This window comes from Orycteropus afer, unplaced genomic scaffold (assembly GCF_000298275.1).
Source record: "Orycteropus afer afer isolate SDZICR_OR568_19922 unplaced genomic scaffold, OryAfe1.0 scaffold00303, whole genome shotgun sequence".
NCBI classification, from domain to species: Eukaryota; Metazoa; Chordata; class Mammalia; order Tubulidentata; family Orycteropodidae; genus Orycteropus; species Orycteropus afer.
The window spans coordinates 2,168,645-2,174,685 of record NW_006921890.1 but is presented as its reverse complement, the minus strand read 5'-3'; positions in this window follow the sequence as shown (position 1 = coordinate 2,174,685).

Sequence of the window (6,041 nt, the reverse complement as noted above, 5' to 3'; positions counted from 1 at the left end):
GAAACCACTCGACGACACGTAACAACAACAACAACGGTGTTGGGAGGGAAGCGGAGGGGAAAATTTCGGACTAGTTGGAAGCCATACATTGAATTGGGTAAGGGGAGGGATGGTATGGAAAGAGTCTGTGACAAGCATGATAACATTGGGGAAAGGGGGAACACCAAATTGTCCACATAAGATATAGACAACAGAGGCTAATACCAATATACCCACAACACTGCATTACCATTAACATCAAACATCAGGCTACAGATAAGTACATAGACAACTGAGAAGATCAGATGAGGGTCAGTGAACAGGAATAAACTCTAGATCAATGATAGATTCATCTGAGGAAAATGTTATACAGATACTAGTGATACACAACAACTGCAATCATTACAGAAACAACAGAAGACAGGCATAGAGCAATTCCTCATAGACGGCCGAACACCTTGGGAGAGAGAACCACTGGATCTGCTGACTCAGGACCATAGTATTTGGGGACATCAGGCTCAATTAACACTTCTGTCTGTTCAGCAATGGTCTCCATTGGTGAGAACAAAGAAGAATGCTGAAAACCAAAGGCATTTGGAAACAATCCGACCTAGGCTATGATAGACCTTGAGAGAAGAAATAGATGGTGCACAGTTACCAATGCCAACCACTCAGGAAGGGAGAAAAACTGGAGATCCTCAATAGAGTGGAAGGGAAAACATGGAACAAAATTCAAAAACAAAATAATGACCAGAATTACTGGTTGGATGGAGTCTGGAGGGACCCGCAAGACTATGGCCCTGGGATACACTTTGGGCCTGAGATAAAACACTCCCAAGGGTTGGCTCTCAGCTAAACAGTAGTAAGACTTACATGCAGAACACTCAATCCAGGGTGATGCACCCACCTACTCTACAGAGATACATCCCTTTGAGTAATTGGCCATGGGGCACTAGAGGGACATCATTCACATGGAGGTACAGGCTAAAGCTGTTCTTTGAAATCTTCTGTTCAGCTTTCTTTTCCTGTCATCTCTTCCATTTGCTTTAGCTAAAGCTCCTCACCCAAGAGCAAGTTTCAGAGTCTCTTCTGACATCCATTTTTGTCTTTTCTTTTTTTCTCGTCTTTTTAATCCCTCTTGCTTTCTTCATCGATGATGTTCTTGATGTCATCCCACAGTTCTTTTGGTTTTTGGCCATTTGTGTTCAAGCATCAAATCTATTCTTTAGATGGTCTCTAAATTTAGGGGATCTATTTCAGGTCATATTTTATCTCTTGTGGACCTGTTTTAATTGTCTTTAACTTCAAGTTGAACTTGCATATGAACAGTTGATAGTCTGTTCCACAATCAGCTCCTGGTCCGGTTTTGGCTGAAGATATTGAGCTTTTCCATCACCTCTTGCCACAGATGTAGTGTATCTGATTCCTGTTTATTCCATCTGGTGAAGTCTACATGTATAGCTGCCATTTGTTTTGTTGAAAAAATGTATTTGCAATGAATAAGTCATTGGTTCTCTGATTCAAAATGGTCAAAACCAGTCCATTTCAGCCCATTAATGCCTACGATATCAATCTTCACTGTACCCCTGGTTTTATTCTCCTTCCCCCTGCTTTCCCGCCCTTGGGGCTTGGGGACTGGGTCTCTCCCCTTACCTGGATTCCTGTCACTGCTTCCTTGCTCTGGTCTGGTCCCCCCATGGTCATCTTTAAAGACTAAGGTGGACCTAACCCTTGACAGCACATAACAACACCCAAGTCATGGTATTTTTAATCACCTCATATACCTGTGAAAGCTGGAATAAGAATAAGGAATACTGAAGAAGAGTTGATGCCTTTCACTTATGCTGTTGGTGAAGCATACTGAAAATACCATGGGCTGGCAGAAAAATGAACAAATTTGTCTGGGAGGAAGTACAGCCAGAATGTTCCCTGGAAGCAAGAATGGCCAGACTTTGTCTGATCTACTTTGGTCATGTTGTCAGAAAGGACCATTCTCCAGAGAAGGATATCATGCTTGGTAAAGCAGAGCATCAGAGAAAAACGGGAAGACCCTCAACAAGATGGATTGACACAGTGGCTGCAACAATGGGCTCAAGCATCACAGGGATTGTGAGGATGGCACAGACTGGGCTGTGTTTCATTCTGTTGTACATGGGGTTGCTATTAGTTGGAATCAATTCAATGGCACCTAACAACAACAACCACATCCCACCCTAATCTCCTTATAACTGATTAGCTGATCACATGAGATTGAATTATGGAAATGAGTACATCATTACGTAACTGCCAGATTGGAGTATTACCTAACTGCCAACCCACTTAGAATCATGGCTTAGCCAAGTTGATACATATTTCTGGGGAACACAATTCAGTCCAAGACAGCGAGACTTACTTTGGACATATTATCAAGAAAAACCAGTCACTAGAAAAGGTCGTCATTGTTGGTAAAGTAGAGAGTTACTTTAAACAAAGGAAACACTCCATAAGATGGATTGACACAATAGTTGCAACAGTGCAAACCAACACACTAACCAAAGAAGGTGGTACAGGACCAGCAGATTTTCAACTCTGTTATGTATAAAGTTGTCACTAGTCTAAGCCTACTCCATGGCAACTAAAAAGAACATAGTGAAGACATCCCTTTGATGTGGAAACTGGCACTTAGAGATTAAATTTGTCAGGCTCATTGTAGTAAGTGGAAGAACCAAGATTCTCCAGGTTACCTGCCTACAAAGTGTCTGCTCTTACCAACAGTTTTAATGCCTTCCCTGAGAAGGACTGGTAAAATAAGGAACACCTGAAGTGGAGCCTGGGCTGGATCCTGATTTTAAAGGCTGCAGCAAACCTGTTGCCTTCTGGCATTCTTGGCATTTGGTTACTTGTAAGTAAGCTGCAGAGTACCTGGGTGGTGCAAATGGTTAACATGGTTGGCTGCTAAAGTTGGAGTTTCAAGTTCACAAAGAGGCCTCTTGGGAGAGAGGCCTCATGGTCTACTTCTGGAAAATCAGTCATTTTAACCCTATGGAGCACAGTTCTACTCTGACACACATGGGGTTGCTATGAGTCTGAATCCATTTGATAGCAACTGGGTTGGTTTTGGTTTAGGTGGGTCACTGTGTTCTCCAGAAGACTGGTCAGGTACAAGCTACACTCCCAAATCTGAGTTAGAATAAAGGCAGAAAGGGAAACTTATTGTCTTAATGCAATTAAAAGTCCATCAAGTATTAGTTCAGATGTGAAGAGATTCACAGTGAAGAGTTCCAGAGATAAATATCAACAAGTGATAATGAACTCCAGTGACATGATGGTTGGGCCTTATTGTCATTTCTTGCAGTGACTAACACAATCCAATAAGGATTTGTAGTGAATACTGACTTAAGAACATTTTGAAAATAATAACAGCCATCATAATTACTGTTAAGAAAGACTGTGCTGACTTAATGGTAAAATAACACAACAAGGTTGCTTGCTCTTTGCTGTTGTTTATAATTCTTCTTAAGTTTACTTTAAAGAATTATGTAGAAAAAATGTTGTCCTTCTATAGCCCAGAAAATCATTGTTCAGAATTTCCTACAGGTTGACTTCGACCTTGATGTTATGACTGAGATATTGGATTTTTTACTTCTCCGCTCAAACTTTTCCAACCAATAATCTTAGTTGACCTGTTCTGTCTATCTCATGGCAGCAAAGTGTCAACGTTAAGAATGAAATATGAGGTTTATCACGGTCACCCTCCTAACATCCTACTGTAAAGTATAACATCCTATTCTCTATCTGTTTCTTCCCACATCTCTTTGTTGATTTTCCCTTTTTAGTAAGAAGTTAGTTGAGTTACTTATGGTTTCATTATGGGCTAAATATGTGCCATTAACCATACTGAAATTGTCATGGCTCAGATAAGAGAGTGAAAATGTCCCCTTCCCCACTCCATTATCATTTTGTTTTGTTTGTTTCTTAAATTTTATTTATCTTGTTTTTGCTGAGAATATACACAGCAAAGCATACACCAATTCAACAGTTTCTACATGTACAATTCAGTGACATTGATTACATTCTTCGAATTGTGCAACCGTTCTCTCCCTCCTTTTCTGAGTTGTTCTTCCCTCATTAACATAAATTCACTGCCCCCTACGGTTCCTATGTTATCTTTTCATTTGCTGTTGTCAGTTTGATCCCATATAGATAGTTCTTAAAAGAGTGTAATGCTCAAGGCAGATTACTTTTTTACTAGTTAAGCTAAGCTACTGTTGGGTTCTCAGATGATTTCAGGGGATATTTTTGGTTTAAGGTTTAAAAACTATTTCAAGGCAATAGTTTCAAGGTTTCATGGACCCTCCATGGCTCCAGAAATTCTAGAGGCCATGAGAATTTGAAATTCTGTTCTATTTCCCCCCTTTTGATCAGGCTTCCTCTATAGAATCTTTGATCAAAATGTTCCGTAATGGTAGCTGAGCACCATCCAATTTCTCTGGTCTCATGGCAAAGGGGGTAATTGTTCATGGAGTCAACCACGCATTGCACATCCTCCTTCTATGCCTGACTCTCCTTCTTCCTTTGTTGTTCCAGGTGAATAGACATCAATTGTTGTGTCTTGAGTGGCTGCTTGCAAGCATTTAAGACCCCAGGCACTTATTAGGCCAATTAATTGGGTTGTCCTATGAAACCATGATCCTAAACCTCCATACCAAGGAACCAATTCCATGAGGTGTTCAGTTGTACAAAACCAGTATTACTCTTGTTTTTTGTCATTGCTGTAAATATATCTATCACACCACTTATACCAATTCAACTTTTTATGGGTATATAAATTATTAACAGCAATACATTTTTATAATTATCAGCTATGCAGCCCTATCTTTAATCAATGCAATTTTTCCACTACCATTACCTCTCCTTTCCCCCACCTGTTTTCCCTGGTAACTGCTGATAAACTTTGGTCTCTGTACATTTCCCTTTTCTTGTCTTTTTATATAAATGAGATCATACAATATTTGTCCTCTTGTGATTGGCTTATTTTGCTCAGCATAAAGTTGTCAAGCTCCATCTTTACTGTAGCATGTATCAAGACTTCATTTCTTCTCTTAGCTGAGTAGCATTCTATTATATGTGTGTTCCATATTTTCTTTGTCCATTCATCTGTTGATGGGCATTTAGGTTGTTTCCACCTTTTGGCTATTGTGAACAGTGTTGCAATGTACATTGGTGAACAAGTCTTCTTATGAGTCTCTGCTTTCAAGTCCTTTGGGTGTATAGCCAGGAGTGGAATTGCTGGGTCATAAACAATGGGTTTAAGCATGACAACAATTGCAAGGATGGTGCAGACCATGCAGTTTTTTGTTCTGGTGTACATGGGATCCCTATGAGTCAAAACCAACTTGATGGTACCTAACAACAACAACAATAGCATAGTAGCTCTGCTTTTAGTTTTCCTGAGGAACAGCCACATTGTTTTCCACAACAGTTGTGCCACTTGGCATTCCCACCAGCAATGCATAAGGGTTTCCATTTTCCCACATCCTCACTGAAGTAGTTAAGGTTGTGTATCAACTTGGCTGATGTATGGTTTTGAGTGGCTCGGTAGCTGAATGTACTTATTCCCCACGGCAAGAAGGGCATAGAGGCAGCATCTTATGCCTCCTCCAACCTCAGAAGAGGGAAGCAGAGTCACTATCAATAGTCCAAGGGTTATTCTTATGAAATCAGACATGCTGCCACCCTCCAGCCTTTTTACCAATTCTGATACCAACCATCCCTCCCACAGCACTCACTACTTCTCTGCTGGGTTCGATAATTCATTGCAATGGCCACACAGAACTTGCAGACAATACTCATGATTATGGGGCTTATTAGGGAAGTAAAAGTCTACAACGCAGGTTCAGGAATACTCAGGATATAATTCCTTGATCAGGACAGTTTCCCTCTGCTATATCCTCAGGCTCACCTCCCTGACCCTTGGCCTCTCAGCCCCACCTCTGCCCTGTGCAGACAAGTGTTACAAAGCTCTCTTGGCCCTGCCGATTGGTACACCTATGTGCACCCCACTCTGCCAGCAAGACTTCTAC